The sequence below is a fragment of the Hippopotamus amphibius genome, chromosome 3 (assembly GCF_030028045.1).
Source record: "Hippopotamus amphibius kiboko isolate mHipAmp2 chromosome 3, mHipAmp2.hap2, whole genome shotgun sequence".
Taxonomy (NCBI): domain Eukaryota; kingdom Metazoa; phylum Chordata; class Mammalia; order Artiodactyla; family Hippopotamidae; genus Hippopotamus; species Hippopotamus amphibius.
Window position 1 is genome coordinate 105,632,486 of NC_080188.1, and position 13,765 is coordinate 105,646,250.

At 37.7% G+C, this 13,765-nt stretch overlaps 1 pseudogene; it reads left to right on the forward strand.

Annotated features, from left to right (window-relative positions):
* LOC130850118 (olfactory receptor 5M9-like) lies at nt 1–938 on the forward strand (annotated as a pseudogene).
* Nucleotides 939–13,765: the final 12,827 nt, after the last annotated feature.

A 13,765-nucleotide genomic window follows, 5' to 3' on the forward strand; every position in this document is an offset into this window, starting at 1 on the left:
ACAATGCTTAATTTCACAAATGTGACAGAATTTATTCTTCTGGGGTTGACCAGTCTTCAGGAGCTTCACCTTCTCTTTTTTGTGGTGTTCCTAGTAGTTTACATGATCACTCTGGGGGGGAACATTGGTATGATTATTTCGATCAGCATCAGCCCCCAGATGCAGAGCCCCATGTACTTTTTCTTGAGTCATTTGTCTTTCGTGGATGTGTGGTTCTCCTCCAGTGTCACTCTCAAGATGCTGGAAAAACTACTATCAGAGACAAAAACCATTTCCTATGTGGGGTGTTTGGTGCAGTGTTACTTTTTCACTGCCCTTGTCCACGTGGAGGTGTATATCCTGGCTGTGATGGCCTTTGATCACTACATGGCCATCTGCAACCCTTTGCTTTATGGCAGTAAAATGTCCAGGACCGTCTGTGTTCGGCTCATCTCTGTGCCTTACGTTTGTGGATTCTCTGTTAGCCTGATCTGCACACTATGGACCTATGGCTTGTACTTCTGTGGAAACTTTGAAATCAACCACTTCTATTGTGCTGATCCTCCTCTCAAGATAGCCTGTGGCGGGGGGGGGTCCACATCAAAGAATGCACCATGATCTTTATTGCCGGGATTAACTTCACGTATTCCCTCTCCGTGGTCCTTGTCTCCTATACCCTCATTGTAGCAGCCGTGCTGCACATGCGCTCTGCCGATGGTAGGAGGAAGGCGTTCTCCACGTGTGGGTCCCACCTGACAGCTGTCACCATGTTTTATGGGACTCTCATCTTCATGTATCTCAAAAGGCCCACTGAAGAGTCTGTGGAACAAGGGAAAATGGTGGCTGTGTTTTACACCACGGTGATCCCTGTGATGAACCCCATGATCTACAGTTTGAGAAACAAAGACATGAAAGAGACAGTAAACAAAGCAATCATCAAGGTAAACCTGAGGCAGTGAAACTGCAACAGATAATTCTGTGGTATGTTGCTACCTGTTTTAAATATCCAGGCATAAAATTCCTTGCTCCAAAAGGACTGTCTACATATACTAAGAGGTCCAGTCTAACACAGTGAAGCTTCACCCCATGAATGGACTCTAAATACTAAGCCTGCTTTATTCTGCATGTGCTCACATATTATTAAAACTGACCTATTAGCGTCAGTCACAATGTATGCAAAATTGTGCTTAGTGTAGTCAATAGAGAACTCATAAATAGGTTTCGATAAATACATGTTAATTTGGAGGTCTCTTTGTTAGAGTTGAACATGATTTCCTAGGATATTTTCTATATACATACACCCTTCACCTAAATTGCATAAGTAATACATAATTTCATGAGAACAAAACTAAAATTCATCTCTTTTCCACAAATACAGGATGTGGATGGACCCTGATTTACCAAAAAAAGTTTTCAATAACGTTCATACATACACGGACTTTTGAAAACAAAATTGTATTCAGAATCTTCAACTAGTGTCACAATACAATCAAAAAGTTTGTTCTCAGTTTGCATTGCTTGATAATAACAATATTTGTGTTTCAAAAAATCTGTTTACCTAATTCTACTACTTGGTTTGGATTCTGGTTAGATTTCTTGATTTCAAAAGTGTGAAATATTTATGATCTAAGACTATCCTGTCCTCATCATAATTTAAAAAGTGAACTATTATGAATTTTCTGATATTTAAAATCTAATTCTTGGTCATAGGATTTTGCCCTATTAAACCTTTGCTAGGTATGATTTGAAACTATTGTTTGATTCCAATTTCTTCTCATTAACATTATATACTTTGGTTTTGTATTTAGCAGCTTACATCAAACTTTCAATGCCTCGAGTAGATCAACCAAAGAAGACACTCTTCACTAAATGCCATTGCACTGGGCATGTATTAAAATTTAATCAATACAGCTCAAAATGGTATCCATTTGGATCTAGTTGAAAGTCCTCAGATACTCACTGTTCAGTTTGTCTAGATCGGTGCCCACTGAATCTACCTTCATTCTTGCTACAGATAAAATACAAATTTTTCTACCCTTACTGATTCTTGCTCATTCACCACCATAAATGCAAATGAAAAGTAGAAGTAATTTCTGATGAGTGAGTTTATTCTTGGATAAGGGATAATCTGATTAAAGGGGGTGCAAAATTGAACATGTGCAAGAAGACTCTGAGAAGCAATGTATCAGTGTGGTAATACCACTGGGAAGATGGACTCACTCAAGCATAGAAAGTATTGTTACTCAGGCTAACTTACTAACCATAAGCCACTTTCCCTCAGATTGGATATGAGAAAAGGCAGATGGTGGGAGGACAGACTTCCTTTTCATAACTTCAGGTTGTGAGCAGGCAGAAAGAGTACCATTGACTGCTATTGGAAACTATTATTAACAAAGTTTTTTTTTTTTTTTGATGTTTTCAAAATATCCAGATTTGCTTCTAAAGAGTTAGTGCCAAGCATGAGAAGATGGGCGGCTCAAGAAACAAAGCCTTTCACAGCAATTGTAACCTGACACTCTAAGACCATATTTTGTGATCCTTATGGCAGAGATATGTGTCCACTATTTCATTTTTCCTTTTAGAAATAAAACACTTGCCATCCAGCTATTAACCACAGTTCCTGCCTTTCCTTATTAGCCAGGCACATTATGTTTTTTTTTTTTTCTTCAGATATTTATTGGGGTATAATTGCTTTACAGTTTCAGGCACATTAAGTTATAAAGTTTTGGCAATCAGCTGTCAGTAGAAAGTGATGCCCAAAACCTAAGCGTTATCTCCTCAATGTTAAAGCCATTAGACCTGGACTTTTTTCTCTCCCTTTCCACTTGAAAATGTTGCCACTGATATGACTACTTCAGACCCAGACATGGAAGCTACACATTGAGGGTCTAATTGCCTTACCCAAAGCCTGTAACTCACACTGCTGACTGAGAAAGGAATAAAATCCTATCTTATTAAGTCATTGCATTTTGGGAGTTCACTAATTTTAGCACTTAGCTATAGTTCTGTAATTGTCTTATAATTCTGTCCATAAAGATTATCTTTTTTGCATCTCACATCTGCATCTTACCATTTCCTAGGGCAAAATTGCCTGAAGATGATTAAGTTGCCTCAGAAGCTGTCTATTCTGATATTAAGTGAAGGGCATCTGGTCCTCCGTCTTAACCAAAAGGAGGGAAAACTCAAACCTCTGGTCTTAGATATTAGGTTATATCCCTTTGTCCTAACTACTTAATGAGTCCTTGGACTTGTCATGACCTCAAGTTGTCACATTAGCTGGTTTTGATTCCCTTTGACCCAATTTCTAGGCCACTTCACTTGCCTTTTCAGTTATTTACAGGTCTCTCTCTTACGCTCAGGGGAAGTCAGCCATTTTTTCTGCACTGTGTTTGTAGGTGTAGACCAGTTGTGTTTTCACCAGCCATTTGAGCCAACACAACTTTAGTTATTGTTACTTAATATGAGTTGTGTCCCCCAAAAGATGTGTTGAAATCCTAACCTCAAGAACCTCAGAGTGACATTATTTGGATATATGGTCATTGCAGATGTAATTAGTTAAGATGAAGTCATATTGGAGTAGGGTGGGTCCTTAATCCAATGTGACTGAGGTCCTTACAAGAAGAAGGGAATTTGGACACAGACATAGAGGGAGAATGACCTTCGAAGACAGGCAGAGATTGCAGTGATGCTGCCACAAGCCAAGGAATGCCTGGGGCTACCAGAATCTGGAAGAAGCAAGGAAGGATCCTCCTCTAGAGCTTCAGAGAGAGCACGGCCTTGCCAATACCTGGATATCAGGCTTTTAGACTCCAGAACTGTGGCACAATACATTTTTTTTTATTGTTTTAAGCCACCTTGTTTATGGTATGTTGTTAAGGCAGTCTGATAAAAGGAATACATTTCTTTGTTGTTTTGTTGCAATGTTGGAACTCTTGTTTTTCTTCAGTATTTTCAGTCTCCCAGGCTATCATCCTTTCTGCTCTGGGGGCTCTTTAAATTTACTTTAACTTTCTTTTTGGTAACTGTGTGGTTTTGCTGCAACCTCACCTGAATCTAGTGTACTACCCAGAGGAAGGGGCCCCAGACTCTTTTTCAAAGATACACTAACCTTTAAATCCTACTCACATTGCCAATCTCAGGTTCAGCCCCTATGGTTTGTGGGTTTGTTCCCACTCTTTAGTTTACTGTATATGCTGTCTGCTATTCTCTTAAGTATTACACTTCTGGAATTACAAAACAAGAAAAATGAAAATAGCAACAACAAAGATATTTTCCTTTCTTGAATTTTTACCCTTGGCAATTGACAGTTCTGACTTCCAAGATTAATTTCTCTGTTATGGTGCTCCCATAACCCCAAAAGAAATCTACTAAAGAGCTTGAAAGTGATACTTGTAATTCACTTCTTCTCTTCAGAATTTGTACCATTTGTATGCACTTAGAGTACCTCATTGCTGCTTTAATAATGATGTTGGGGTTGGGTGAGGCAGATGTAAAAATAATTTTAATATACATAATTTAATAGGGCAATATCGATGTCTTCACCCAAATCTAAAATCTTATTTAACCATGAAAACTGTACTAAGATACCTTGGAATAACTTAAGCTAAAATGGTTATCACACATTTCTGTTTAACTTGTACAATCATTTCCATTGCTAGTATTTTCCAAAATATGATACCTCTGATGATTTTATATAGTACCCAAACATCTGGCTATTTTAAATGTTTGAATGTGTATAAACTTTGTAACTTTCCATTTATAATGATTTGGCACAGATTTTTATCATTTGCAATGGCTATATACAGTTTACTTTTCAGATTTATTTAAATAAAGTTTTGAGTCAGCTTAAGAAAAAATATGTTAAGCAAATAATAAATGTGTTATGCTAATGTAGGGAAAATCATAAGGCATAATAATAACTAAAAATCAGAAAAACTTAACTCTATGACAAGCCACCAAAATCACACACACACACACACCTATCACATATATGTATACATAGTTACTATATATATATTATATAGTATATGTATATACTATGTATTATGGTATATTATATATATAGGTAAATATATATTTTATATACATATATGGGTCTATGTATATATTTCAGCAACATCTTGGGGTACTATCTATCTATCAGACACTACTTTTCATGGGGTTTATACTTACCACTGCCACTTTAATTTTTTCAGAGTTCAATGTGTAATATCCAAGACTATTAAGTCATTCAAGGAAGACAAAATCTAGTAAGTCATTTGTGAAGTCTCTGTTGTTAAGCTATTTTTGTTGTGTTATTTTTAATCATATAATATCCAAAATAATTTGAGAGAACTCAGATATCCAATGGGTTTCTCACATTGTTCAATGAACTATGACTCCAGGACAGAATCAACTTTGAGTTCCTGAGATTTATAAGGACACTTCACCCAAAACTGAATAATATTAAGGCAACTTTTCATCTTTTTCCCACCACTGAGAGGTGGCTTTGAGAGGCCTGTTTGATAGACATCTGAAACATTGTCCAAAGTCACTTAGGTAGAGTGGTAAAACCTAGATTTGATCTCAGAACCATAAGTTTCCAAGAAGTAGCTTCTTTCTATTTTACTGAGATGCCATAGCTTGAATGCAGAGAGACTGATTACTGGTAATGCTTGAGGCTGCATCATGAGCCTTTTGGTGAGAAGAAAGCAGGAATGACAGAGAGAATAAAAAGAGAAATCAGTTCATGTTAGAAAAGGACTCATACATAATCGTGGCATGTACCATCGGCATGGCTTCACTTTGTTCATTTGATCATGAACTTCATTGTTCATTGTTTATTGTTTGTAACTTCCTTATCAAGTGGACAAAATGCACTTCCTAGGTTTCTAGATCCATTCTGACACCTATCACAGTATGTAGGTCTTAGTCTTATAATTCTGCAGGTTGATTTATCTAGAATGCACTCACTCTCTACTAGTCTTACTGTTAGATGAGGTCATGAAGAGGCTGTGACTGCTAATTGAGCCATGAGATAAATCCTGACAAATCAGAGTCTCTGCACCCCCACTCTTATCCTTGGAACATATGTTCCACCCACTGTTCCTACAGTAAGAGGGGTTTTCAGGGACACAGCCTTGAGGTAGTGAAGTATTGCTGAGATCATCTGGTTGTTATGCCTGACTGAATGCAATAAAAGTCTCTGAATAAACTTTTAAGGTGCTGGCAGACAGATGCAGGGATCTAATTTGTCTTGTCACTGGCCAAGACAAGACTCATATGTAGATGCTATTGCTTATTAAACCCACCACCTACTAATCTAGACTGGTCTAACTTTTCCTTAAGCATCTCCTTCCCCTCTGTGTATGGGACAGGTTTTAGATTTCACTAAGGTTGCAAATTAACACATCGAAAGAGTTATTTTAATTTAGATCCACAAAACCACTCTAAATAGCTTAATAAAAACAAATAGCAGGCAAAATTTATATTTTTGCTTTGTTTTTAAATAAAATCACAGTGGTATCCTATGAAACTCAAGAGCAGAGAATGTAAATGGACTTCACAAGAAAGCAATATGCGGGCACTGGGTATTTTCAGAACAGAAGTCGCCAAACTCTGTCTCTGCGTGAGCCCACGTGGGTTTCTCTTGTCAGAGCTTCTTCATCTTTCTTTGTCCACAGTCCAGCTTTCTGTCTCTCAGTGCACAGGGAAGGCTGCAGTGGACACCTCAGGCCCAGAAGTCCCCTAACCTACGATTAAGTCATCAAGTGAGACTCACTAGAGTTACAGGATTACAATTTCAACACTAGAGTTACAGGGTTACAATTTCAGCCTCCCTTGAAAGACATCTGATTGGCATATCCTGAGTCCTGTGATCACTCCTATATTCTGTGCTTGTAAGGGTAGGGCCACTAGGACAATGATGGGTGTCACACCTCACCTCTGTGGAGGAGGGAGATTCTCAGAGGGGAGATGGTCTTTGTAAGGAGAAAATGTCTAAATTGTGTTCATTTTGTTTGCTTCGTCACTCATTCACTCACTCTTTCACCATCATTCAGAATGGTTACAGGGGTTATATTAGACACTGAGAATGATAAAAGGGAGAAGATAAATTCATCCTACAGTATCTGAGGAATTGAGGATGCAGATTGAATGCCTAAACCATGTGTCTAAGCCAAACTCAGGCATCTCAAAACATACTGGCAGACTAGTAAGGCAGAAGCGATATATGCACTAGAATTTGGTAGGCTCAACAAAAATAACGAGGACTGGTAAATTGTCCCTTATTTAATTTATTTTTTTAATAGGTTTAGGAGCTTTCTTTTCCAGGCTGGTACTTCCTTATCCCATAAGTGCCTTTTTCCTCCTTGTGGCTTGAAACAATTCTTCCACACTAAACAAGGCACTCAGGCTACTGGGCATATTTGCCTTGGGTGCACATTAATTGCCTTAATCACCCTGCTCTGATACTTTAACTTTCTTTGCATTCTACTAACTCACATTTATTTTTGTAATCATTCGATTGCTATCTGCCTCTTCTACCAGAGTGTTCAGCACTGCCAGGAATGTGTTTGATTTTGGTCTCCAAGAATGGCTCCAATATGATGCACATAGTAGATATTGAACATTTGAATATGAGTAAGAAAACAAACCTATTCCATTCCAGTTGAAGGTTTTAGGTGAGTTTTGAATTGTATCACTTTATAATCACCCCAACATAGAACTATATTCTTGGCATTGATAGAAGCCATGTTTATCACTTGGTTTTAAGCTACCCCTTCCTGTGCTCCAATGAATTGTAACCTCTTCATATCCCTAAAACTTCAAAGGAACTTAATCTTTGCTTAGGGAATTTGGGGATAGTTCTGCTTTTTTTTTTTTTTTTTTTTGATGAAGTAATCAGAGTTTAGGAGCAGGCTACTGCATGGAATGACATGGTGATGGACAAGAAACTTATGTTGTCACCTTCCTTGTCTCTTTTCTCTGTCTCCTGAATGTGCAAAACAGAAACACTTTTGAAAGGTGGAGCTAAATCTTATTTTCAGCTGAATAGAAACTATCCAGGTCAAAGCTATCAATGTCACATTTCCTAATAGTAGCAATTTGTTGAAAATGGGTGATGACTTAGAGGGGTGGTTTAGGGAGAGTGGGAGGGAGCTGCAGGAGGGAGAGGATATGGTGATATATGTATAAATACAGCTGATTCACTTTGTTCTATAGCAAAAACTGGCACAATAGTGTAAAGCAATTATATTCCAATAAAGAGCTTAAAAACATAAATTATAGTCTTTTAAACATTTCCTCTTATTATAGATTACCTCAAAAATAGGACTCATGGGAAGAGAAAGATGGCAGCTAAGTAGAGGGACATGCAATGCATCCCTCTCCACAGATGCATTGGGAATGCAACAAAAGACACAATAATTCCCACAGAGAACCAACTGAACACCAGCAGATGACCTCAGACACCAGAAAGGACTTCAAGGATCCTGACATAACCTGTAAGGAGGCATCTAGGATGGCTCAAAGAGGGTGAAGCGGCTTAGTTGTGGCAGATGGGAGGGAGTGAGAAACACACGAAGGGTCCGCACCATGGCCCAGCATTCTGGGACTGAGACATCAATTCACAGCTGAACAGAGGGTCCGGGAGTGGGAGTGTGGGAACCAGAGAGCTGGTTCAGGGTTAGAAAAATTGTTGCCAGTAAGGTGACGGACCGAGAGGACAGGAGGGAAGAGGTCTGCGGAGAGGAGTGACTGCCCCTGAGAGCTGCCCGGCCATGATGGCAGCTGGATGCTGCAGGCGTACAGGCGGGGGGGGGGGGAGAGGAGCCACGGGCATAGTCTCTCTCTCTCACTTTCGGTGCCTGCAGCAGGCAGTGGAGACACCCCCTGTGGGCCACCTAAAGCACTCAGGGAAAATAGGGACCCTCAGGCCCTCAGGTGGGGCTAGATTAAAACCCCTTAGAATGCAGGCAGCAGGGAATCTGTTGAGAAAAAAAAAAAACCTGAGAGAGGCCCAACTCTGAGACTTTCTCTTTACACCTGAGCCACGGGCATCCCTCTGCAACAGGCACCTCCAAGCCCGACTGAAACAACAGTGTGCCACTGCTCACTAACCCCCAGGGGAAGGAGTCACTATTGCACCCTCTCCTTCCCCACACACCAATGCTTACAAACCAACAATAAAGGAAGCTCTGCTGGTCACAGAATAATACAAAAAAAAAAAAAAAAAAAAAAAAAACCAAGGTGAGTAGAAGGACACTTACAGCTGAGACTCTAAGGAAACAGAAATATTAGTGTCCATTCTATTGAAGTGGTCCATTCTGGGATCACTTTAGGATTTTTTTTTTCTCTCTCTCTTTTTTTCCCTTTATTAATTATGATCTTAATCCTAAGGGATCTACAAGTTTTATAACTTTTTTTTTAATTCTACTTTTTATTCTATTTTTATTTTTTTGCCTTTTTATATACTTCTATTTCTAGCTGAGTCTTTGGTAGTACAGACAATATATCTCTCATACCTTCCTTTCATCCCTATCTTTTATACATTTCTATTACTTTCTTTTTATTTGAATATTTCCAGTCACACTATGCTCTTTTGTTCCCCGTCTTCCATTCACTTTTAGATTATTTTATCTTATACTTACAAGCAACACCATCGATCTGCTCAGACTCCTTGCTCTATTCTCCAGATGACACACCACCTTGGTATTTAAAATTAGGTTTTTGTCTTTATCTTAGTTCTTAGTACAATTGTCTAATTTCATTCTGAGACTCTCCATTCTCTCTGGTGGTACTCTAGCTCTTTTTTACATTTGATCCTAGCTTACAAAATCTCCCTGGATTAGTGTTTCTATGTGCAAGGTGTTGTTTGTTTGTTTGTTTTTGCTTTTGTTTCTGTTTTGTTCTGTTTTGGTTTTCAATTTCTGTTGGGTTTCTCTTTGAATATCTGATAGCATACTGGGGTTCTTCTGTCAGGTCTTTCCAGAGCCTTATGTCCTAATGGATTCAGTAATTGTGTGTCTTATATATGTATGTGTTTCCTAGACTTAGTATTTGTTGAACCCAGCACTCGGACATTAGTCTGGGGCTTGGACAGTCTTCTATAAACCCCTCTATCACTGGGACAAGCAACCACAAAAGTTTGGACAACCATGAGGAAACAAAGAAACACTATGCAGGCAAAAGAGCAAGAAAAAAACCCACAAGACCAAATAAATGAAAAGGAAATAGGAAAAATGCCTGAAAAAGAATTCAGAGTCATGATAGTAAATATGACACAAAATATCAATGACAAAATAAAGTACAAGAAACAATTCATAAGAACTCAGAAAAACAAACAGCAATGGATAACAAAATAACTGAAATTAAAAATACTCCAGATGCTATAACCAGCAGAATGACTGAGGCAGAAGAATGAATAAGTGAGTTGGAAGATAGAATGGGGGAAATAACTGCCACAGAGCAGGAAAAAGAAATAAGAATGAAAAGAATAGAAGACAGTCTCAGAGACCTCAGTGATAACATTAAGCATACCAACAATCAAATTATAGGCATCCCAGAAGAAGAAGAAAACAAGAAGGGGTCTGAGAAAATATTTGAAGAGGTTATAGTGGAAAACTTCCCCCACATGGGAAAGGAAATAATTAACCAAGTCCAAGAAGCACAGAGAGTCCTATACAGAATAAACCCAAGGAGAAATACACCAAGGCACATATTAATCAAACTAATGACAATTAAACACAAAGAAAACATATTAAAAGCAGCAAGAGAAAGGCAACAAATAACATATAAAGGAAAACCAATAAAAATAACAGCTTACCTTTCTACAGAAACTCTGCAGGCCAGAAGGGAATGGCAGGATATACTGAAAGTCCTGAAAGAGAGAAACCTACAGCTAAAAATACACTAGGCAGCAAGAATCTCATTCATATTTGACAGAGAAATCAAAAGCTTTACAGACAAGTAAAAATTAAGAAAATTCAGCATCACCAAAGCAGGTTTACAACAAGTGCTCAAGGAACTTCTCTAAGTAGGAAACACAAGAAAAGGAAAATACCTACAAATACAAACCCAAAACAATTAAGAAAATGGTAATAGAAATGTGCATTAGACCATCTTGACTTAATTGATATTTATAGGACATTCCATCCAAAAATGACAGAATACACTTCCTTCTCAAGTGCACATGGAACATTATCCAGGATAGATCACATCTTGGGTCACAAATCAAACCTTGGCAAATTCAAGAAAATTTAAATCATATCGAGCATATTCTCAGACCACAACACCATGAAACTAGATATCAATTACAGGAAAAAAAAGTGCAAAAAATACAAACACATGGAGGCTAAACAATTCACTATTAAACAACCAAGAAATCACTAAAGAAATCAAAGAGGAAATCAAAAAATACATAGAAACAAATGACAATGAAAACACAACAACCCCAAACCTATGGGATGCAGCAAAAGCAGTCCTAAGAGGGAAGTTTATAGCAATACAGTCCTACCTTAAGAAACAAGAAAATTATCAAATAAACAACCTAACCTTACACCTGAAACATTTAGAAAAAGAAGAACAAAGAAACTCCAAAGTGAGCAGAAGGAAAGAAATCACAAAGGTCAGAGCAGAAATAAATGAAAAAGAAAGGAAGGAAGCCATAGCAAAAATTAATAAAACTAAAAGCTGGTTCTTTGAGAAGATAAACAAAATTGATAAACCATTAGTTAGACTCATTAAGAAAAAAAGGGAGAAGATGCAAATCAACAGAATTAGAAATGAAAAAGGAGAAGTAACACCAGACACCACAGAAATACAGAAGATTATGAGAGACTACTAAAAGCAACTCTATGCCAATAAATTGGATAACTTGGAAGAAATGGATACATTCTTAGAAAAATACAATCTTCCAAAACTGAACCAGGAAGAAATAGAAAATAAGAACAGACCAATCACAGGTACAGAAATTGAAACTGTGATTCAAAAACCTCCCAACACACAAAAGCCCAGGACCAAATAGATTCACAGGTGAATTCTATCAAACATTTAGAGAAGAGCTAACACCTATCCTTCTCAAACTCTTCCAAAACATAGCAGAAGAAGGAGCACTCCCAAACTCACTCTACAAGGCCACAATCACCCTGATACCAAAACCAGGCAAAGATGTCACAAAGAAAGAAAATTACAGACCAATATCACTGATGAATATAGATGCAAAAATCCTCAACAAAATACTAGCTACCAGAATCCAACAGCACATTAAAAAAATCATACACCATGATCAAGGGGTTTATCCCGGGGATGGAAGGATTCTTCAATATATGCAAATCAATCAATGTGATACATCATATCAACAAATTGAAGGATAAAAACCATATGATCATCTCAATAGATGCAGAAAAAGCTTTTGACAAAATTCAACATCCATTTATGATAAAAGCTCTCCAGAAAATGGGCATAGAAGGAAATTACTTCAACAAAATAAGAGCCATATATGAGAAACCAAAAGCTAACATCATTCTAAATGGGGAAAAACTGGAAGAATTCCCTCTAAGAACAGGAACAAGACAAGGGTGTCCACTCTCACCATTATTATTCAACATAGTTTTGGAAGTTTTAGCCACAGCAATCAGAGAAGTAAACAAAATAAAAGGAATCCAAATTGGAAAAGAAGAAGTAAAATTGTCACTCTTTGCAGATGACATGATATTATACATAGAAAACCCTAAAGACTCTACCAGAATACTCTTAACACTAATTGATGAGTTTAGTAAAGTAGCAGGATACAAAATTAATGCACAGAAATCTTTTGCATTCCTATACACTAACAATGGAAGAACAGAAAGTGATTTTTAAGGAAACTCTCCCATTCACCACTGCAACAAAAAGAATAAAATACCTAGGAATAAACCTGCCTAAGGAGACAAAAGATCTGTTTGCAGAAAACTTTAAGACACTGATGAAAGAAATCAAAGATGACACAAACAGATGGAGGGACATACCATGTTCCTGGATTGGGAGAATCAACATCGTGAAAATGACTGTACTACCCAAAGCAATTTACAGATTCAGTGCAATCCTGATCAAATGACCAATGACATTTTTCACAGAACTAGAGCAAGAAATCTTACGATTTGTATGGAAACACAAAAGACCCTGAATAGCCAAAGCAATCTTGAGAAGGAAAAATGGAGTTGGTGGAATCAGGCTTCCTGAGCTCAAGCTATACTACAAGGCCATACTGATCAAGACAGTATGGGACTGGCACAAAAATAGAAAGGAAGATCAATGGAATAGAATAGAGAACTCAGAGGTAAGCCCAAGCACATATGGGCACCTTATCTTTGACAAAGGAGGCATGAATATACAATGGAAAAAAGACAGCCTCTTCAATAAGTGGTGCTGGGAAAATTGGACAGCAACATGTAAAAGAATGAAATTAGAACACTTCCTAACACCATCCACAAAAATAAACTCCAAATGGATTCAAGACCTACATGTAAGGCCAGACAATGTAAAAGTCCTAGAGGAAAACATAGGCAGAACACTCTATGACATTCATCAAAGCAAGATCCTTTTGGACCCACCTCCTAGAATCATGGAAATAAAATCAAGAATAAACAAATGGGACCTCATGAAACTTAAAAGCTTTTGCACAGTGAAAGAAACCATAAACAAGACTAAAAGGCAACCCTCAGAATGGGAAAAAATAGTTGCCTATAAAACAATGGACAAAGGATTAACCTCCAAAATATACAAGCAGCTCATGCATCTTAATAGCAAAAAAGCAAATAACCCAATC